The following is a 24,332-nucleotide window of genomic DNA, read 5'->3' as shown; positions in this document are numbered from 1 at the left end:
TGTGTATTAACTTGCTAGTTAGCAGAGGTGCCACTCACAGGGAGACAGATGGTAATTATCATCTGCCAATGACACTTGCCATTGTAGATAAAGTGTAGTCAACATTTGTAAACTGTGTTATTTGAGCAAGAACATGCACCTCTAACCATAAACATGTTGGTATTGTGAATAGTGTAAAGGGCTGAGAAGAGCTGGCAGGTGTTCAGTTGTGTCTATGCCACCTGTGTAGTTATTGATAACATGAACGGGTGCTTGGTATCTTATGGTGTCCTAATTTTTCAGAATCTTGACATCTTATATTGGAATCATGGCACGTACCATGAGAAGCCTGTGGTGATGGGCTGTCTGGCGTCACAGGTGTGTATTCAAATGTTTGCATTAATGATTTCTGGTTTGTGTAAGTTGTGAGAAAATGTGTTATTTCACTCGTGATGTAGACTAGGGATTATCGAACTTTTGAAAAGTTCGGTTCGACCAGAACACCCGAACTTCACGAAAGTTCGGTTCGGATTTCAGAACCCCATTGAAATCAATGGGACCCGAACTTCCGTAATCAAAAAACACCATTTTGAAGCCCCAAAACCCAATAAATGCCCCTAAAAAGTGCCTAGGGTTCTGGGTCATGCCCCATTAACTATTAATCACACAAAAAAAAGTTCTTAAAAATTGTCATTTTTGATAAAAAAGCCAATTATTGAAAAATTAAAAAAAAAAAAAAAAAGAGAGATTTTTTGATTTTTACTTTGGATTTCAGATCTGGGGGGTCTAAAAAGTGTACATGTGAAGTTTCAGCTCTGTAGCATGTCCAGAACCATAAAAAAAAAAGATCGTTTGTATTAGAAAACTTTAAGCACAGGAATATGGCTTCTCTGCTGTAACACCTTGCCGGTTTAATAGAAGGCATTTTTTTGGGTTCTTTGCAGTCAGGAAAAACATCTGAACTTGTGTATAGTGGTACTGTGCACAAGTTCTGATGTTTTGCCTGCCTCCAAAACCCCCCAAAAAATGCCAGCAAAAACACACCTGGGCATTTTTTTTTTTGACGCTAGCGTTTTTTTTGGCATTTTTTGGGGTTCTTTTGAGGCAGGCAAAACATCTGAACATGTGTATAGGGGGTATATATAGGCATATATGTCTGAATATATACCCCTAGACATATATAGGTGTGATAGTAGCAGAAATATATTACTGTAAATGATTTCATTAGCGCAAGCATTTATTTCTGCTACTATCACACCTATATATGTCTAGGGGTATATATTCAGACATATATGTCTATATATACCCCCTATACACATGTTCAGATGTCATGTCTGACATCAAACATGTCCTCAAAAAAACACTGGCAGTGGCAGCCCCTGCAGCATAAAAAATGCTTGCTGGTGAGAAGCCACATACCTGTCCCGAAGCAACTCAGAGAAATGATCATTTCTCTATAGCGGTCACCCTGCTATGGAAGGGTTTTGTCACCCTGCCATAGCAGTCACTGTCAGTTAACCCTACACTACACTACGGTCCCCTGACACTTAACACTTTCCCTACAGAAACTAAATTTTTGAAGCTAACTTAAGTGTAAAGGAGCACTCTAATACACTAGATATCCCTTTCCTCACACTAAAAATAGCTAAATGACACTTTTAAAGTAAAATTAACAGAACTGCTTCCACTCTCTTCCATGTCCAGTATAACAATGCTGGGAATATGGCGGGGGCGATCTTATATACTGGGGGGCGTATTCACTAATGATTGGTCTAGGGACCCCCTAGTCACTCCAATCACATTCCTAGCATTCTCCTGCCCCCTCAATTGGCTTTTGCTAATGGTTCTGGTCCAATCACGGGCTTTTAAAGCCCATTTCCTGAAGCATTGTATTTTGGGCGGTTCTGGTTGCCGAATTCCGAACTTTTTGGGCAAAAAGTTCTAAATTCGGCCGAACCTCGAACACCCAATGTTCGGGCCGAACCGATGGTGGACCCGAACCGTTCGATCATCCCTAATGTAGACATTAAATGAAGTTCAGAATGAAGCAAACGGGCATTAAGATGTGATTTTCATGATGAAATGTCTTATCCTTTGCTTTATTTTTCCAGGAGTGGTACTGCTTGCGGTTGTAGCTGGTAGAAACCCACCTTCATGGACTCCACTCGTCTTCATTTGTGGTCAGTGTATATTTTGTGAGGCACATGGCCAGAACTGGCATCGATGACCAACATGAACACCCTGGAACTTCCGAAGTGGCTTGGAAGCTGAACAGCAACCTGGCCATGCCTGTCCTCTATGAGCTGGTAGAGGTGCAGAATTGCTTCTTGACTCTGCATGAAGTTGGTGAAGATATCAGAATCCCGTATCCTTGCCTAATGTAGCCATGGAGCAAAGATTGTGGGCTGGTGCTGTAAAGGCACACGTACTGGAGACTGTCAATATTAGCTTGCTGCATCCCTCCTTATGCTGTAATTCCATGAACAATAAACACTTTTGAACGGAACATGTGGTTTTTTTTTTTGGGTGGGTGGCTACAGACTAAAGGGGCATACACACTATAAGATTTTGAGAAGACTTTATCCTTCAGATTTACCTTTTCTATGTAGTGCAAGGGCCTGCCTGATTGCATACAAATTGAAAATGTTTAGGTTTGACCTCATATTATATGGTTTTGGTAAGTCTACAGGAAAAAGTCTTGAGAAAATCTTATGTGTATGGCCCATTAAGCTGGCAAGGGCGGAGCTTTGCACTTTGCATGCTGCTTGTACTGGTGATGAGAGGGGTTGGAATGTAGTGTAGGGATGTGACAGTGTTGTGTTGAGGTGTGAGGCAAATGTAGTGTTGGACTATGAGGGTCTGTGTTGTTCAAATATGGAGAGAGTCCAATATCAGACACCTATGTTTATTGGTCCAGAAATTGTAAGAACCATGGTAAATGTGTAAAGAATTGCAGCTCCAGAAAACTAGGACCACACTCATAGAATAAAAATTGTGTTGGTTCCATTAATGTGCTGGAAATTTAGGTAGAACACACCCCCCCCTCCACCCACCCCCAAAATTAGATATTCTTTAAAAAATCTATAAAATAAATGAGAGTGAAAAGAGATCCCAAGTGTAGTGATTGTTGGGATTTGAAACCATGACGTTGTTAACTGCAGTGAAGTTGCAAAGCACTTAGCTATTGTGCAGAATAGAGCTGTTTGGTGAAAATAAAGGAGTGTGTTAAGGCTAAAAAGCACATATAGCTAAAGTACTAAACATTGTATGGAATCTCGGAAGAAGTCCATGGGAAAATTGTGAGGTTTAACCTTGACCTGAAGTGGTGTAGTGGTTTGATGACTTGCCTTTGCTACTTGGAATCATAAGATCGATTCTACAGACAGACGAGATCATAAAATCACTTAAGATGTTGTAAGTTTTCAAGCGCTTCTGGGTGTAACATTATTTAGCAATATATATGATCCAATCCGTTACATTTAAAAAAAATAAAAAAAAAAAGAATGAAAAAAGAAGTTAGGTGGAGATGGTAAGCCTCGAACCTACAGCAGAGGGAGATGATGTGTGCACAGAGGATGTGTGCAGGAACCCACTAGACCACATTGCTATGTGAAACTTCTCTGTGCACAAAGACATAAGTATGCGAATTTGCGAAGCCGCGATCGTAACTGAATACCGCTGACGGCAGAATTCATTGTTGCTGTCCCGCTGTCCAAATCACCAGTGCGCAAGTTAATTGATTTTAAGGCGGAGAGACTTAAACAAGCCAAAGGAGTCTGAAGCTGCAGTTTTTATGAATTCGGCTGCCCGTGACAGTTACATTTACGAGGATCCTTTGTTAGAAATACTATATTTCATCAAATAAGGCCTACCCCACAGGTTACAGTCAAATCAGGGCAGAAATTTTGATAGTAAGCTAATTAAAGAGTTACTTCAGCTACTGAATATTAACAAAAGTTTAACTACCACTTATCACCCTGAAGGTGATGATCTCCCTTACTGATTCAAAAGGACCCTGTTTGATATGCTAAGTATCCTACCTGCTGACAACAAGGGTACATGTGTAAGATTCTGGTCCCTTCGGTACCCTTCCAGCCCGATTCTTCCGCATATAGCTACCTGTCCCTTTAAATCTCGTGACGTCTTCACTAGGCGCCGCTCTGAGCGGCTATTTCAATCGCCGGTTTTCACTCACAAGGTGTTCGTGCAAACCGCTTGTTACACAGCCTTGTCTGACGCTGCCGAAACCTCCAGCTATTTCCTGTATCTCGCTACGGATCCTGTATCTCGCTACCGATCCATCTCCTCATTACCGGACCTCTCATCTCTCTAAAACCAACTAGTGATAAGTACCCCACAGGGGATTCCTTCCTATCAACTTACACTATCTACTCTTGTATACTAAAGACTGTTGCTATCTATGCATTACTATTTCTATCATCTGCACTGTTACATAGATTGCTAGCTCTTGAGTCTACTACCATCTATATCCTTGCACTGAGTTAGCGATTCCTGTACACTTCATCTGCTGTCCCCTACCACCTGTTAATTGTACATGATTGCTAACCTATCTGCATACTATCTATCACCATCTGCTAACACTCCTGACCATTACTATTGAGTGCCTATCATTGCTATCACTACTCACGCCTGTCCTTTCAGCACATCACCTCTATACTATCGTATACAACCTATCACTCCAGGAACATCTTATCTGAGCGCCTGTATATTTGCATGCTGAGGCAGGCTGGGCCACAATGATGAGTCTGGAGAGTTGGATATGGTGATTCAACACATCTCTGCACGACTACTGAGTGGAAATTCTGCAGCTGCAAATCCAGTTACAGATTGCACGAACCTAAAAAAAAAATGGATTCAGCAGAATTAGCCACTCATGTGTTACAACTAACACAAAAGGTAGATGCACTATCCTTTCCCTTACCGAAGTGAAAAATGAAAATCAGACTTTGAGACAGCAGGTAGCTCGTATTTCACAGCTCACTGCTGCTCAACCTCGTGAGCCCAAAATAAACCCTCCTCTAGTGTTTACAGTTGATCGAAAAAAATTTCGTGAATTTAAAAACGCATGTCAATTGCTTTTTAATCTAAAACCTCGTACTTACACTACAGACCAAATTAAAGTCTGCACCACTATCTCATATTTGTCGGGTGATCCACGGGCTTGGGCAGACTCTCTCTTTGAGAAAAATGACCCTCTTCTTAACTCCTATCCTTTATTCTTAGCAGAACTCGCTAGCTTATATGAAGACCCAAATAGGCAGAGTACTGCTGACAGCCAATTGAGGGCTTTAAAACAAGGAAGGAGACCTGTTGAAGACTTCGTAGCAGAGTTCAAAAGATGGACCCTTGATTCAGGGTGGAATGATGGATCTTTGCGAACCCAGTTCAGACTCGGGTTATCAGAAGCCGTTAAAGACGAGCTCGCCCGAGCGGATTTACCTGGCACTTTGGATGCCTTAATACAACTCAGCATCAATATTGACAGGCGACTGCGAGAAAGAAAGGCTGAGAAAATGGGAGTACCATTATCCAATCCTTCTCGGGTTTCGCCCGTTGACCCTACTCCTATGGAGGTAGGAACCATACGCCCACCATTATCGTCTACTGAACGAGCCAGGAGAAGATCTGAAAATCTCTGCATGTACTGCGCCTCCCCCCGGATCATTTGATAAGCGTCTGTCCCCTTGTCCGCAAAAAAGAGGGTGAGTGTTCACATGTCTTGCTGGGGGGATTAACGACTTCTTTTTCTAATCCCTATCTTTTTATTCATTTGACCTTACAGTGGGACCATAATAGGATCACCACCAAGGCTATGATCGACACAGGATCTTGTGGGAACTACATTGACACTAGTTTTGTTGCTTAAAATAAAATACCTATTATTTCAAAATCTAAACCTGTCTCTGTTAGTTTTATTAACGGTATTCCGTTATCTTCTGGTCCAATTACCAATCAGACACAAGCACTCCTTGCTACTGCTAACGAGTCTCATGCTGAGACCACCACTTTTGATGTATTACCTTCACCCCATTTTCCCATTATTTTGGGACTTCCCTGGTTACACATACATCAACCAATCATTGATTGGAAAACACGGACTTTAACCTTCCCCTCTCTCTACTGCGAGACCACATGTAACCTTCAATCATATGAAAAAATCCTGTCCATGGTGTCAGATGAAATTTCACCACCACCATGTTATCAGGATCTATCAGAAGTCTTCCTTGAGAAAAATGCTCAAGTATTGCCACCCCATAGGGACTACGATTGTTCTATTGATCTACTCCCTAATAGTAAACTACCTTTCGGTCATGTTTATCCTCTTTCTCAGGATGAACTTTCTCATCTCAAGGAATACTTGGATGAGAATTTAGCGAAAGGTTTTATTAGACCCTCTACTTCTTCCACAGCTGCAGGACTTTTCTTTGTCCGCAATAAGGATTTAAGTCTCAGGCCTATTATTGACTATAGGCAATTAAATACCATTACGATAAAGGATCGCTATCCTTTACCTCTCATTCCCGAACTCATTGAACAAGTGCGCGGAGCTACCTACTTTTCAAAATTGGACCTAAAAGGGGCATACAACCTTATCCGAATCCGTAATGGGGATGAGTGGAAGACGGCATTCAGAACCAGATACGGATTATTCGAATATCTAGTGATGCCTTTTGGGTTGTGTAATGCTCCCGCAGCATTTCAACGATTCATAAATTACATCTTCAGAGATTTACTTGATGTTTGTGTTGTGGTATATCTGGATGATATACTTATTTATTCTCAGTCCTTGTCCGAACATGTAAGACATGTAAGACTTGTGCTATTCAGATTACTCGCACACAACTTATACGTAAAATTAAAAAAATGCCTATTTCATAAGGAAGAAGTACTATTCCTAGGATACATCATATCTAAGAACGGTATCAAGATGGATATGAGCAAGATATCATGTATACTGGATTGGCCTGTACCAACAACTCGTAAGGCATTACAACGATTCCTTGGATTTTCAAACTTCTATAGGAAGTTCATCAAGAACTTCTCTTCTATTGTGAGACCACTCACACAACTTACAAGTGTAAAGAAACCATTCAAATGGTCTGAAGAAGCAAATAAAGCTTTCCGCTTGTTAAAATCAAGCCTCACTTCTGCTCCCATACTACGCCATCCAGACCCATCCCTTCAATACATCCTGGAGGTAGATGCGTCAAATATGGCTGTAGGAGCAGTTCTTTCCCAACGACCAATGAATACTTCACCACTCCACCCAGTTGCTTTTTTCTCTAAATCACTAAGTAGCCCAGAGGTGAATTACCCAGTGGGTGAAAAAGAGTTGCTTGCCATAAAATTGGTACTAGAAAATTGGCGACATTTACTTGAAGGTACTCGATTGCCAATACTCATATATACAGATCATAAGAATCTCCAATACCTTCAGACCAACAAGACTCTTTCCCACCGGCAGGTACGTTGGTCATTATTCTTCCTAAGATTCAACTTCCTAGTGACCTACACGCCTGCAGACAAAAACAAAAAAGCGGATGCGCTATCACGGCTAACCGAAGATAACTGCGCAGAAATCCCTTCACTTCCTATAATACCCCATGACCGTATTATTGGTGTTGTTCGTTCCTTGAAGGAAGAGGTTCTGCACAGTATAGGACTGGATTCACCACCACCACAACTAAGTGCTGATGCAGAAGGCTTCCTCTACTTTAACGACAAACTCTACATACCTCCTGGTATGCGTACCAAGATCTTGGAATTATCACATGACGTACCTATGGCAGGACATATGGGTATGACCAAGACATTCAATTTGCTCACCAGGCAATTTTGGTGGCCTGATATGAAGACGTCTGTACAAAAATTTGTTTCCTCATGTGACATCTGTGCAAGGTCCAAAATTGACACTACAAAACCATCTGGTCTACTTTGCAGTCTACCAATACCCAAGGTTCCATGGGAAGTTGTGTCCTTAGACTTTATAGTAGAATTACCACCTTCCAAAGGATTTACTACCATTCTAGTGTCAGTGGACCATCTGACAAAGATGGCACATTTCATTTCTATTCGCAGACTACCTTCATCTAAGGAAACAGCGGAATTACTAGTGAAACATGTGTTCAAGCTACATGGTATTCCAAAGACTCTTTTATCTGACCGAGGTTCACAGTTCATCTCCAAGTTTTGGCAAGCTCTATGTCATATACTACGAATTGAGCGAAAACTTACTTCTCCCTACCACCCTCAGACCAATGGACAAACTGAAAGAGTCAACCAGTGCATTGAACAATATTTGCGTTGCTACACCTCATACCTACAGGATGATTGGGTGGACCTCCTCCCTCTAGCAGAATTTGCTTACAATAACGCAACCCACAGTACTACTAAGCAAAGTCCATTCTACCTAAACTATGGGTTTCATCCCACACTTCTTCCACCACGCATCCTGCCATCAAGTAACCCAGTAGCCTCTGACTATCTTACCCAAATAAAAGACTCTCTGGGTTTACTTAACACCACCATCTCACATGCCCATAGCCAACAAAAAAGGTACTACAACCTCCGTAGAAGACCTTCTCCTCAATATGCTATTGGGGATCTCGTTTGGCTATCTACGAAAAACTTAAGGTTAAAGATCCCCAGTAAAAAGCTTGGGCCTTTGTTTCTAGGACCTTTCCCAATTGAGAAGCTCATTGGGAGAGCTGCAGTTCAACTCACCTTACCGGCAGATCTTAAAATACACCCCATCTTTCACGTGTCGCTACTGAAACCACATGTTCCCAACCAAGGAATAAGACCTACCATTTCGCCTCCACCTCCAGTACAAGTTGAGGGCGGAGAAGAATTTGAGATTAAGGAGATTTTGGATTCTCGTATCCACAGAGGGAAACTCCAATATCTCATAAGATGGAAAAACTATGGACCCCAAGATGACACCTGGTTGGATATTTCTGACGTTCACGCTCCCAGGCTTATACGAAGGTTCCTGTCACGTACCTGATCCGAAGCCGGAGTGTAGAGAGGGCTCCCCCTTGCGGCTAGGTGCAGAGCACCCCTGGAAGTGGGACAGGGAGTGCTGTGCCCGAAGTTGCATGGGTTTCCGGTTGGGATGACCAGATGGTAGCAGGAACAAAGCTTGTTGTAAAGTTCCAAGCAGGTCCGAAACACTTTGGCAAGCCAGGCAGTAGCAGGATGCAAACAGGAACAGACTGGGAGTATGCTGTAGAGAAGTCAAGAGCCAAGCCGAGGTCAAGTATAGGAGCAGACAGCAGGAAACCAGGAGTAAGCCAAGGGGTCAGGAGCCAGGAGAAACAACGTCAGACAGTCCGGGTCGGCAACAGGGAATCACGATCAGCAGGTTACAAGGCACAGGGAACACGGGAAGCTGTTGATCATCCAGCAACTTGTTGTTGAGATTGCTGGCTTTAAATAGGCCGTTTAGCGCCAAGCGCCATTACGCACTTGCGTATGCGCGTGCGCATTGGCGCACGCACATTTCGGACTGCGTTCGCCCGTGATTGGGCGCGCATGCGCGTTCGCGCCAATGCGCGCATTCGCTGATTAGCAATGACGTTGGTAGTGCCCTGACAGTGCCCCCCCCCCGAGGGGCAGCCTCCGGATGCCCAAGTAAGATCGCTTTTCAGGGAATCTGTTGAAGAACACTCGCAGGAGTCTGGGAGCGTGTATGTTCTTCGCCGGTTCCCACGAACTCTCCTCAGGTGCATAGCCTTTCCATTTTATCAGGTACTGAACCTGCCTTCCTCTTTTCCGGCAATCCAAGATGGATTCAATCTCGTACTCAGTTTCTCCATCTACCGTAACAGGAGGTGGAGGCAAGTCATCTCTTCCAGGAAAGGGGCCAGGATTTGCAGGCTTTAGCAGGGAGACGTGGAAGACTGGGTGAATCCTGTATGTGCTTGGAAGACAAAGTTCAAAAGCCACGGGATTGATCATCCTTTTGATTGAAAAGGGGCCAATGAACTTCGGACCCAGCTTTCTGGATGGGCAGGACAACTTAAGGTTTACTGTGGAGAGCCACACTTTGTCTCCTACCTTCAGAGCTGGACTGTCCTTCTTCCTCTTGTCATAGAATTCCTTGTAATCCATTTGTGCTTTTTGCAAAGTTTCCTGTAAGAGTAGGAAGTTTTCTTGTATAAGGGCTACCCTGTTTTGGACGGCAGGTACAGTAGCTTCGGGCATAGGTGTAGGCAGAGATGATGGGTGGAATCCGTAGTTCGCCCAGAATGGAGATTGACGAGTGGAGGCATGGATGGAGTTGTTATAAGCGAATTCCGCACATGGCAGTAAGACTGCCCAGTTGTCCTGGGAAAAGGTAGAAAAGCAGCGGAGGTATTGCTCCAATGTCTGGTTAGTTCTTTCAGTTTGGCCATTAGTTTGAGGGTGGTAAGCTGAAGACAAGCAGACCTGGATGTTTAAGACCTTACAGAGTGCCCTCCAGAATTTGGAGGTAAATTGTACCCCACGATCGGACACGATACTGCCGGGTAGACCATGTAGCCTTAGGATCTCTTTCACAAAAGTGTGTGCCGTGTCCATGGCCGAAGGAGTACCTATCATGGGCAAGAAGTGGGCCATTTTTGATAGGCGATCCACCACCACCATGATTGTGGAGAATCCGTCTGAAGAGGGTAGATCTACTATGAAGTCCATAGACAACATTTCCCATGGCCGACTTGGGACAGGAAGTGGTCTTAGTAGACCCCAGGCTTGGACGTGGCTGCCCTTGTTACGAAGGCAGATTGTACAGGAGCTCACGTAATTTTGACAGTCCTGCCTTAAGTTTGGCCACCAATAGGCTCGTTGGATTAGTTCCAGAGTTTTGCGGACCCCGAAGTGGCCAGCTAGTTGGTGATCGTGGCATGCTTTAAAGACTGCGAGTCTGGTTTCCTGAGGTACAAAGATCTTGTCCTTGTGCCAAAAAAGTTTTCCTCGTTTCTCGAGTGAAGGGATCTCAGGAACAAAACATTGGGCAGAGGCTGATTCCAGGGTAGACCTAAGGTCTGGTTGCATTAGGAGAAAATTTTGGGAGGACAGGATAGTGCTGGGGGTGGTATCCACAGGGGTTTCAGGGAACATCCGTGAGAGAGCGTCCGCCTTCCCGTTCTTGGAGCCCGGACGGTACGTGAGATGAAAATTGAATCTTGAGAAAAATAATGCCCATCTGGCTTGTCGAGGTCTCAAACGTTTGGCCGATCTGAGATATTCAAGATTTTTGTGGTCAGTGAATATCATTATCGGATGTGCTGCACCTTCTAACAGATACCGCCATTCTTCAAAAGCAGCCTTAATGGCCAACAGTTCCCGATCACCCACATCGTAATTCCTTTCAGGTTGGCTGAGCTTCCGGGAAAAAAAAGCAACTGGGTGAAGCATCGCCTTGGGTCCTTGGCGTTGGGAGAGAACTGCTCCTGTGGCCACTTCTGAAGCATCGACTTCTAGGACGTAAGGCAAGGCTGGATCTGGATGTTGTAACACAGGGGCACAGGTAAACAGGGCTTTGAGCTTGTCAAATGCCATCTGAGCTGCTGAGGACCATTGAAAACGGGTGTGTTGCCGGGTCATTTGGGTAATAGGAGCAATAATGCGAGAAAAGTCTTTGATAAACCTCCGGTAGAAGTTTGCAAAACCCACAAACCTTTGGATGCCTTTCTTGTCTGTGGGAGCAGGCCACTCCAGGATGGCAGATACTTTTTGAGGATCCATTGCCACTCCATCTGTTGAGATGATCAAGCCCAGAAATTGTATAGACGATTTTTCGAATTCGCACTTTTCTGATTTTGCATAAAGTCCGTGTTTCCTTAGAGTAGCCAGTACCTTCCTTACATGCATTCTGTGCAGTTCCAGGGTGGCAGAAAAAATAAGGATATCATCCAAGTAAACAATGAGAAAGTTGTCCAAAAATTCTCTGAAGATATCATTCACTAGGTGTTGAAAAGTGGCCGGGGCATTGCACAGCCCGAAGGGCATGACAAGGTATTCGTAGTGCCCGAAGCGGGTTCGAAAGGCAGTTTTCCACTCGTCGCCCTCGCGGATCCGTACCAGGTTGTAGGCTCCTCGCAAGTCTAGTTTAGTGAAAACTCGGGCGGTACGGAACCTTTGAAAGAGTTCGGGAACGAGGGGAAGAGGGTACCGATTTTTAATGGTAATTTTATTTAGGTCCCTGTAATCCACACATGGCCTGAGAGTGTGATCCTTCTTCTCCACGAAGAAGATCCCAGCTCCTGCCGGGGAAGAAGAAGGACGAATAAATCCCTTCTTGAGGTTCTCATCAATATATTGACGTAAGGCTTCAAGCTCTGTTTCAGAAAGTGGAAAGATACGCCCAAAGGGAATTTCTGCACCGGGCAACAGTTCAATTGGGCAATCATAGGGACGGTGAGGTGGTAGTGCGTCCGCTTTTTTCTTGTCAAAGACATCCAGAAAGTCGTGATAAACTGAAGGGACCTCTTGGCTGGCATTAGAGACAGGTTGGATGGAGAGACAGCTTGTAGACTGCGGGATTCCAGGTGGCATACAGTGTTGGAGGCAGTACATTGATTTGAAGGAAACCTCCCCTTTGAGCCAGTCTATCTGTGGGTTATGTGCCCGTAACCAAGGAATTCCCAAAATTATGGGAAACATGGGTGAAGGAAGGACATCAAAGTGAAGGAATTCCTGATGGTTGGGGCCAGTTGTGGAAAGGATAGGTAGGGTTTCCTGAGTAATGGGCCCTGATCTGGGCGTGGTGCCATCTGCAAGATGGATCTCTAGTTTATGGCCTTTAGTCTGAAGCGGGATATGAAGGGCCTTTGCTAGAGAGATATCCAGGAAGCAACTGCAAGCTCCGGAGTCAATGATAGCGGGCAGCTTGACTTCCCCTTCCGAAACCTGTAAAGACACAGAGAGGACTAGGTGAGTTGGGGAAGGTCCCGGAATCTGGAGATGCATGTAGCTGGGAGAAGGAGCCTTACTTGGTCTCACCGGGCAGTTGCGAAGAAAGTGTCCATCTCCTCCACAGTAAAGGCACAGGTTTGCTTGCCGGCGACGAAGTCGTTCAGCAGGAGTTAAAGCTGCGCGGACCGCCCCAATCTGCATCGGTTCATCAGGGGGAATCGGACTGGCAGCCGTGGGCAGCGGTGCCGGAGTTGGCGGAACTTTGGGCAGCATCCAAGATGGCTGAAATAATTGTGCACGTTCCGACCGACGCTCCCGTAAACGTCTGTCCAGCTGGGTAGAAAGCTGAATGAGACCTTCCAATGTGGTGGGGGTCTCTATTCTTGCGAGTTCATCCTTAAGGGTCTCGGAAAGGCCTAGCCGATACTGATATTTGAGGGCGGCCTCATTCCAACCCGTGTCTGCAGCCCACCTACGAAAGTCCACGGTATAGTCCTCCACAGGGCGTCGGCCTTGCTGTAACTTGTGGAGGGTAGCTTCGGCAGTGGCCGTGCGTTGCGGGTCATCATACAATTGACCCATAGAAGCAAAGAAAACGTCTATAGAGTTCAATACAGGGTCTTTCTGTTCCAACAGATGGTGGGCCCATGATTGGGGTTCATCGGATAATAAGGAAATAACAAACCCCACTTTAACTGTCTCTGAGGCAAAAGTTCTAGGCTGTAGAGCCAGATATAGCAGGCAAGCGTTTTTAAATGACTTGAATTTCTTGCGGTCACCAGAGAAACGTTCCGGAGTGGGTACCCTCGGCTCAGGGGGAGGAGCCATCACAGCAGGTGCTGAGGGTCCTGAAGCTGAAGGAGCGGAGGCGGAGACTGCAGCGGATGGACCAGGGGTTGCCGGCAAAGATGGTGCTGACAGGTTCTGGAGGCGACCTTCTATCTGGAAGTAACCATCTTGGAGGTTCTTAACCGCTTGGGTCAATGCTGTAACTTGTTGACATAAAGCTTCCAACGGGGAGACACCTCTCTCGGCTTCTGTCATGGCTGGATGATACTGTCACGTACCTGATCCGAAGCCGGAGTGTAGAGAGGGCTCCCCCTTGCGGCTAGGTGCAGAGCACCCCTGGAAGTGGGACAGGGAGTGCTGTGCCCGAAGTTGCACGGGTTGCCGGTTGGGATGACCAGATGGTAGCAGGAACAAAGCTTGTTGTAAAGTTCCAAGCAGGTCCGAAACACTTTGGCAAGCCAGGCAGTAGCAGGATGCAAACAGGAACAGACTGGGAGTATGCTGTAGAGAAGTCAAGAGCCAAGCCGAGGTCAAGTATAGGAGCAGACAGCAGGAAACCAGGAGTAAGCCAAGGGGTCAGGAGCCAGGAGAAACAACGTCAGACAGTCCGGGTCGGCAACAGGGAATCACGATCAGCAGGTTACAAGGCACAGGGAACACGGGAGGCTGTTGATCATCCAGCAACTTGTTGTTGAGATTGCTGGCTTTAAATAGGCCGTTTAGCGCCAAGCGCCATTACGCACTTGCGTATGCGCGTGCGCATTGGCGCACGCACATTTCGGACTGCGTTCGCCCGTGATTGGGCGCGCATGCGCGTTCGCGCCAATGCGCGAATTCGCTGATTAGCAATGACGTTGGTAGTGCCCTGACAGTTCCACTCCAAATACCCGGAGAGACCAGTGCTATAGGCCTTCCGGAGCCGGCCTTAAGGGGGGGGGGTACTGTAAGATTCTGGTACCTTCGGTACCCTTCCAGCCCAATTCTTCCGCATATAGCTACCTGTCCCTTTAAATCTCGTGACGTCATCACTAGGCGCCGCTCTGAGCGGCTATTTCAATCGCCGGTTTTCACTCACAAGGTGTTCGTGCAAACCGCTTGTTACACAGCCTTGTCTGACGCTGCCGAAGCCTCCAGCTATTTCCTGTATCTCGCTACGGATCCTGTATCTCGCTACCGATCCATCTCCTCATTACAGGACCTCTCATCTCTCTAAAACCAACTAGTGATAAGTACCCCACAGGGGATTCCTTCCTATCAACTTACACTATCTACTCTTGTATACTAAAGACTGTTGCTATCTATGCATTACTATTTCTATCATCTGCACTGTTACATAGATTGCTAGCTCTTGAGTCTACTACCATCTATATCCTTGCACTGAGTTAGCGATTCCTGTACACTTCATCTGCTGTCCCCTACCACCTGTTAATTGTACATGATTGCTAACCTATCTGCATACTATCTATCACCATCTGCTAACACTCCTGAACATTACTATTGAGTGCCTATCATTGCTATCACTACTCACGCCTGTCCTTTCAGCACATCACCTCTATACTATCGTATACAACCTATCACTCCAGGAACATCTTATCTGAGTGCCTGTATATTTGCATGCTGAGGCAGGCTGGGCCACAATGATGAGTCTGGAGAGTTGGATATGGTGATTCAACACATCTCTGCACGACTACTGAGTGGAAATTCTGCAGCTGCAAATCCAGTTCACTAAACAAACGCCGGAGCGTTACAACATGGAGCCACAGGGCTGAAGCTTGGACCCACAGATTTCACATGGAGAGGCAGGCATTTGTATCACATCCATCAATCATCCATCAATTAGCCGAGCCACACACGTGGTGTCACGTCGTGGCGATTGTCGTTTGTAATGGTGGTTTAGATGTGAATGGCTACTATTGTTTTATTGGTGTATTTATTATGTGACTACAATAAATTCATTTTTTTACCATGCACTGATCTGACTCCTGGAGAGGAATGACTGTGGGATTATCCTAACCTATGAATGGGATGGATTATCTCGCTGATTGATGGATGTGATACCAATGCCTGCCTCTCCATGTGAAATCTGTGGGTGAAAACAGCATTGGAAATCGATAAGTGTTTTATTTTTAATGTCTGGTGAGTTTGCATAGCATGCGGGGTGAAGCAGTTCAGCACGACAAGCTTTATGTTTCCAAACAGGGGTGCACCTCCCCTGTTTGTTTTGCAATTAGGTTTGAAACTACTACACCACAATATATTTAACCATTTCTTTATATGTGTCTCCACGGATCTAATATTGGGAGGAACTCTTATGAACTGTAGATACTTTTCACGTCAGGTAACACAGGTACTTATTTGGATTCCTGTCTCTAGGACTATTTTTTTTGGACCTTTTTTTGTTTGATGAATTTTTAGGATTAATTTTGGGACTCATTTATCTTTCATCATTTTGAGTGAGCACTGCAATTTTTATGTGATTTTTATAGTGAGAAGTTTGTGTACTTTTTATTGCTAGCAGCTGACCTATTTCACTTGCGCTGATCTTGTATTGAATTTCTATAATTGAGGTTTATCACTCAGCCACCATGCTTTAGTCAATATGTTGCCTGTTCTTCCTTCACTTAGCATGTGACTTGTGTTTTTTTCATCTGCAAGCCATTGAAATGGGGAGAGGACAACACTGTTTTTTTAAATTGACTGTTATTATGCATGTTGTGTTGCTTTTGACAGGACAGGTTATTCTATCAATGGATTTTTTCTTCCCTGATAGCATGGGCATATTAAAAGAAGACAATGCCAGGGCTCAAATTGTGAAATAGTGTTTCAGGGAGCATGAGACATCATTTTCACACATGGATTGGCCACACAGAGCCCAGAACGTAACCCTATTGAGAATCATTGGGATGTGCTGGAGAAGGCTTTGCGCAGTGGTCCGACTCTCCCATCATCAATAGAAGATCTTGGTGAAAAATGAATGCAACACTGGACGGAAATAAATCTTGTGACGTTGCAGAAGCTTATTGAAACAATGCCACAGCGAATGCATGTCGCAATTAATGCCAACAAAATATTAGTGTGTGACCTTTGTTTCTGGTGGCAACTTTTCTTTTGGCTAGGCAGTGTATATATGCTTGCACTTCCTGCCCCTGGTTGTTGGCCTGGAAGCCCCAGAATGAGAAAGAAGTGGAGAGAGAAAGTCTCAGCCACATGTCCTGTCCATGCTACTAAACCCTGGAGCAAAAGAGACTATTACCCTTCTAGAGAGGGACTAAAGCGCAGAGGCTAACTCTAGTTTAAAGTGCCACACCGCAGTTCCTGCCGGTGAGAAGTTTCATTCCAGGCTGGTAGGATACCTCTGTAACTTCTGCTTTGCTGATAATACCTGTTTGTGCATTTGGCGTATATACTGTTATTAATCTCTTTTTGTTTTTTTATATAGCTTGTAATACTTTTATACTGGTATGCATCTTATGCTTATGGTTATGGTTGCAGTAGTTCTTCTGCTCTCAATTACTTTGTTTCTATTACTGATTAATTTCCCAGGAAGGGAATCCCTGCTGTTTACAGAGGCCCTTTCCTAGGTGGAGGCACTGCTAACCTTATTATCAAACCTCAATCTTCCACTTAGTGAAGGTTCTGGTTCTCTTATTTACCTACAGATTTTGCACCATATCTTGTTTGTGGAAGCCCATTTATCATAACCCCCCTCTCCAAAAGCAGGCTACAAAAGTATATAAGAGCACTGCCTTTGCATTTGCGCCTCACTTCTGTCTGTGGGGATCAAAGGAAAGTTTATTAAAGCAACCACTGCAAACCTAATACTTGCTAAACAGGGCATTTAAAAGAAATAAAATATGTTTCTAGATTGTAAGCTCTAACGAGCAGGGCCCTCTTATTCCTCCTGTACTGAATTGTATTGTAACGGTATTGTCTTCTCTCGCATTGTAAAGCACAAACTGTTGGCGCTATATAAATCCTGTATTATAATAATAATGCTGAAAAAAAAAAACTGAATCTCTACAGATACTTTTACTACTTCTCACTGGTCAGTGAAATAAGTAAATTGAGCAAGCAGCAGCCTCAGAGATAAGGAGTGAATACACACATCACTGGTGACCATGCAATGTCTCTTTAGAATGCCAGCAGGGTGCTATTAGCCAAATATTGATTTAACAGTTCTAGCAGACCTATGGATTGTCTGGAGATTGGCATCAACTTAGTTCCTGAGTCCAATGTGTTCATCAACATCCCCAAGTGCAGTTCTAGAAAATGTATTAACTCATAACTTCCAAACCATGCAGATTTTGAGTGTCTATAGTTAGGTCAAAACTTAATCAGAATTGAACTACTAGGCTCTCCCCCCAGGCCATTGAGTTTGGTAAGTCTACCTTGATCTCAGATGGTATGTTTTTGGGGTTTCAGATTTCATTAACAGTTTGTATTTTTGGGTCTAATTGCTAGATAGGATATGGTCCAGATTTTGTTCTTCCTCTACAGCAGAACTATTTAATCTATAGAAATTTTAAACATAACATCAGTAAGCTGTATTGTATACTAGCTCCTACATAAAAGTGTTTTGTTAAGCTATCCTTTTACCTACTTAGTGGCAGGGAAGCAATGTGTGGAGTCTGGAAAAGCCACAATCAGAGAATATCAGTGCTGACTTCTGTTAGGGATAGTCACTGGCACAGAGGACCCTAGTGCAGGGGAGGATAGTAAACACACAAGTTTAAAGACTTAGGTATTCTTTAAAAAGTGACAGTATGACCACATAGTGGCCATACTGCTGCTGTGAAAGAAAAGAAAAACACCTTTTACACTTTTATAAATGTTAGCAGAAGATAGGTTGGCACTCATAAAGGATGTCACAGAGACTTTTTAGGTTCTCGTTGGGGTGCAGCACTGAAAGTGAAAGTGCTTGCACCTAATTTATCTACCTGTCATTCTAGACACTTTTTTCTCAGTGCACTCCCTTCCTGGCCACTACACCTGTTACACTAACAGGCGCATGGCTAAGGAGATTTGTACTAAGGTGGGCAGAGCCTGATGGGGAACTGAGTCCAATAGTGGCTTTCATTACAGTACAATCATTCTCATTCAGTGCTGTATGCTGGAAGAGAGGCTGCGTTTAAACACCCAGCACCCTCCCATGCATTGTGTTCAGGGTCAGTATCATTAAAAGTTGACCCCCCCCCCCCCGGATTGTCTTCAGTGGCAGTAAGAGTTAGCCCCCCTCTCCCCCTGCATTGAGCTCAGTGGCAGATTGTGGTCAGTGACAGTGATATTTAACCCACCTCCCCAGCATTGTGGACAGTAGCAGGGATATTTAACCCCCTCCTCCCCCTGCATTGTGGTCACTGGCAGTGATATTTAAACTGTATATTAAAAAAAGAATAGCGCACACATGCAAAAGAAATGACTATCAAATATGAAGACAATCCATAAATAAAAATGGGGATTTGGTCCCACCATGTGGCCATATCATGCTCAAGCCCACCACTACGTCAAAGTACCCCATTATCAGTGGGTCCTACACTATCAATGAAAAAAGGATGAATCCAGCCTCTCTAACCCTTGGAGACAACACTCCTTGCTGGGAGAGATGTGCTACTGCACTACAAGAGACTCCTCCTATATCTACTTGATAGTGGACTCTGATAGAGTACAGGTGTGTGTGGGGGGGGGTGGGGTGCTCAACCTCAGAAGTCTGGTCAGACCGAATACATAATAAACAAGCAAAAAGTTGGGGGAGCAAACCCTGAACATGTATTTCTAAAGCTGGTGCAGCTATGAACCAATGGCACTTTTCCACTGCAAGTACCGGCTCGTACCGGCTCGGCTCTACTCGGCCCTGCTTGGCCCGGTTTGCTTTTCCACTGCAGTACCGCATGGTATAGTGTCGGAACGGTTCGGTACGGTACGGTATAGGTTTGCTTTTCCACTGTGTATAGTACTGATAAGTTGTGGGCAGGATTACTCTGTAGTTGCACCGCCTCTACTGCCGTGACATCATCTTAAGGAGACACAGCAAGGAGACACAGCAATGGAGGCTATGGAGGGAATGGTGTTCCTGATTCTCGGCATGTGGATTCTTTTCACCACTCGGCGAAGACTCTTTTTACAAAGGAGGCTGATGGCAGCAAAGCTAAATACTGCAGAAAAAAACAAGAGAGTATGGGAACTCCTACAACAAAGTAAAGATTATGATGACAGGTTTGCTCAGCGGCGCACAAGGGTAAGCTTTAGCACTGTTTTTGGCACTTTTCCACTGCAAGTGCCGTGTTATGTGTGTGTTATGTGTGTGTTATGTGTGTGGTATGTGTGTGTGTGTGGTATGTGTGTGTGTGGTATGTGTGTGTGTGGTATGTGTGTGTGTGGTATGTGTGTGTGGTATGTGTGTGTGTGTGGTATGTGTGTGTTATGTGTGTGTGGTATGTGTGTGTTATGTGTGTGTGGTATGTGTGTGTGGTATGTGTGTGTGGTATGTGTGTGTGTGGTATGTGTGTGTGGTATGTGTGTGTGGTATGTGTGTGTGTGTGGTATGTGTGTGTTATGTGTGTGTGGTATGTGTGTGTGGTATGTGTGTGTGTGGTATGTGTGTGTGGTATGTGTGTGTGGTATGTGTGTGTGGTATGTGTGTGTGTGTGTGTGGTATGTGTGTGTTATGTGTGTGTGGTATGTGTGTGTGGTATGTGTGTGTGTGGTATGTGTGTGTGGTATGTGTGTGTTATGTGTGTGTGTTATGTGTGTGTGTTATGTGTGTGTGTTATGTGTGTGTGGTATGTGTGTGTGGTATGTGTGTGTGTGGTATGTGTGTGTGTGTGTGTGTGGTATGTCTGTGTGTGTGTGTGGTATGTGTGTGTGGTATGTGTGTGTGTGGTATGTGTGTGTGTGTGGTATGTGTGTGTGTGTGGTATGTGTGTGTGTTATATGTGTGTGTGATATCATTTGTTAAAATGAGTATTCTGTGTATTTCAGATCCTTATGCTGCAAAGTCGCCGCCACAGACCTTCTGTTTGGACTGTAAACCGAGCTTCTGATTGGTGGGATGTCATTGTTCCCAATTTTACAAACACTCAGTGGCTGGAGAACTTTCGAATGTCAGAAGAAACATTTGCCTACTTGTGCAACAAAGTGCGTCCAGTGATGGAAAGACATGACACAAACTTTCGTGTTTGTGTTCCTTTAAAGAAGAGAGTAGCCATTGCACTGTGGAAGCTCGCAACTGGCTCTGAGTACAGAAGTGTTGGACATCTGTTTGGTGTAAGCATAACAACTGTTTGTCGATGTGTCCATGATTTCTGTGCAGCAGCAGAGATTTTGTTGGTACCAGAACAAATTTGTTTTCCAGATCAGGAGAAGTTTAAAGAAATAGCTGCCTACAATGAGAACAGGTGAGGGCTTCCACAGTGCATTGGTGCTATTGATGGATCTCACATACCCATCATAGCACCACAGGACTATCACTGTGACTATTTCAACCGTAAAGGCTGGCACTCCATCATCCTTCAAGGTGTTGTTGATGGAAAGGGACTCTTCTGGAATGTTTTTACTGGGCTGCCTGGAAGCATGCATGATGCTCGGGTTTTGAGACTGTCCACACTGTGGGAACTGTTAATTCGTGGAACACACAAACCAACTAACACTAGAAACATTGGTGGTGTGAATGTTGGCTACTACATCCTAGGAGATTCTGCCTATCCCTTGCAGCAGTGGCTCATAAAACCATTCAGTGACACTGGACGGCTGACAACAGAACAGCAGGTGTACAACATGAAAATCTCCAGAGCACGTGTAGTGGTAGAAAATGCATTTGGTAGATTAAAAGGAAGATGGCGTTGCCTTATGAAAAGAAATGACTGTGCAGTTGACCTTGTGAAATCTATGGTCCAGACTTGTTGTGCACTACATAACCTTTGTGAGAGTCATGGAGAAGCCTATGAGAGTTCATGGGATTCACCTTCTGTACCAGAGCCTGTAGTGGCACTGGCACAGGCTGTAGAGGAAGAGGGCAGGGATGTACGTGAGGCTCTGATGCGTTACTTGAATAGTTGACTCCTGTCAAGCTATAGCAAAAATAGTTCCAAGTATAATGTCTAGCATCCCTTTTTTTTTTTCTTTTAACGTGCTTTAATTATTCAAGGGGTTGTGGTATGGTGATTTGACCGATCATCAGCACGGAAGGTGAGAAGGCTTTATCATCACCACCGAGCATCGCTGCTGACCACAGCACTTGCTACTGTATACCTGCTATGTCAAGTTGGTAAGCTGAAGGAATGTGTACAGTAGCAGGTGGTGTGGTCAGCAACGATGCTCGGTGCTGATGATAGCCTTCTCACCTCCCGTGCTGATGAACTGTCAAATCACCATACCACAATAAAAAGTTTGTTTTAAAAGGAAAAAAAAATGAGACATCAATGGGCAGAAATATTTACATGCAAATATTATATGTATACATCTATTTTTTATTTTTTTTTGGTCACCTCCTGCCACGTGTATAATGTTTTGCTTTCCTTTTTTTTTATAGTAAATATGCTTTCAGTAGCAATTGTTACAGTGCATTCAAATACAATATTAAATTAATCTAAAAGCAATGAACTACACATGTTTGTCCACTGTTTTGGATTTTTATTGTACAAAACCAGGTACAAAAATGTAAAAATATAAAACATTAAAACGCTAAAAGGTGTAGCAAACTGTTTTTTTTGTATTTTTTTGCAATATGTACTGCATGGGTTATGGCTGAGAATTCTGGTCTCGCCGGCCACTCAGCGCCTGTGCAAGCATACCCATGACATTGAGGAAGGCTTGGTTGAATGCAGCCGTTTGGGAATTTTCCTGCATCCTTAAGGCCGCTTCCTGTTCCCTTGCTAGCCGGGCCTCCTCAATTGCCATTTGTACATGGCGCTCCCTCTGTGCCCGGTTAAGCTCCTGCTGCTCAATATCAGCCACCTGCATGTCTTTTAAAATAGCAGCATGCTCCTGGCTCCGTTTCCTCTTGCCTGGACAAAAAAGAAGAAAAATTAAAGTGTTGTTTTGGAAAAAAAATCAATAGATGTATGTGTGTGTGTGTGAACATATATATATTATACCTGAGACAACACGCTCTGATGCTGCGCTGTTGACGGAGGTTGAAGGTGTTGGTGTCCGTGCTGGTGTTGGTGGTCGTACTGGTGGCGACACTGCTGCACCCACTTGTGAAGATGAGTCCTCATTCCATGGTGAAAGCGCAGAAGAATCAATAGTTAACAAATCTGAAAGAAAAAACAAAATCATAAATACACATTTTATATATATATATATATATATATATATACACACACACACACAGGAAAAGCAAGCTTTACAGCAGACGGTCAACTGTGATCACTTACCATCTTCTGTGTTCTCCAACAACACCGCAGATGAGTCCAGGGCACCCTCCCTTCCATTGCTTGCCGGTCTACTACCGTAAATAGCGTCCATTTGTTCAAACCATTTCCATTTTTTCCGGTTTGAACCACTCCGGCTGTTGTGGTCCTTTACAGTTCTATAATCACTTTTTAATTTTTTTAATTTGTCCCTGCACTGCTTAGAGGTGCGGTGGTAGCCGTGTGTGGCCAGCAGCTGAGAAAGTTCCAGAAACACCTTTTCATTCCTGGTCGCCCCATCCAGCTCTCGTTGTATCCGCTCCTCAGCTAACAATGAAAGGAATGTCTGCACCTCCTCCATTGACCAATTTTCAGACATCCTTTGGGCTCACTTCTGGTCTGGCAGCGAATCTGTTGGCAATCTGGGGATTAGACACAAGCCATGGCAGCAGTGAAAATTGTTATAAATACAGTGTGACAGTACAGTGAGACAGTGGAATACAGTGTGACAGTGGAGTACAGTGTGACAGTGGAGTACAGTGTGACAGTACAGTGAGACAGTGGAATACAGTGTGACAGTGGAGTACAGTGTGACAGTACAGTGAGACAGTGGAATACAGTGTGACAGTGGAGTACAGTGTGACAGTACAGTGTGACAGTGGAGTACAGTGTGACAGTACAGTGTGACAGTGGAATACAGTGTGACAGTGGAGTACAGTGTGACAGTACAGTGTGACAGTGGAGTACAGTGTGACAGTACAGTGAGACAGTGGAATACAGTGTGACAGTGGAGTACAGTGTGACAGTACAGTGTGACAGTGGAGTACAGTGTGACAGTACAGTGTGACAGTGGAATACAGTGTGACAGTACAGTGTGACAGTGGAATACAGTGTGACAGTGGAGTACAGTGTGACAGTACAGTGTGACAGTGGAGTACAGTGTGACAGTACAGTGTGACAGTGGAGTACAGTGTGACAGTACAGTCTGACAGAACACAACCCTGAGATCTTTAACCTGTTCAGTGCAGTTCCAGCAGGGTTAAGGGAATTGCACAGGGGAATGGATGTCAAGACCCCATTGAACTAAAATGTTAATTTTATGGGTTACTAGTCAAAGGGGTTAAAAAAAAAATAGCATGGGGGCAGAGCACTGGTACCAATGCAAAAATTACATTCAGCAAAGGAGCAATGACTGACACAAAAAAAAGTGTTTAATTGGCCAATAAATTACATTTCTATGATGGCTTCATTAAAAAAAAAAAAAAAAAAGGGGGTCTGCTATTTATTTTGGGG

Source organism: Pelophylax lessonae (genome assembly GCF_965119305.1).
Source record: "Pelophylax lessonae genome assembly, chromosome: 1".
In the NCBI taxonomy this organism is placed as follows: domain Eukaryota; kingdom Metazoa; phylum Chordata; class Amphibia; order Anura; family Ranidae; genus Pelophylax; species Pelophylax lessonae.
This window is presented reverse-complemented; position numbering follows the sequence as displayed.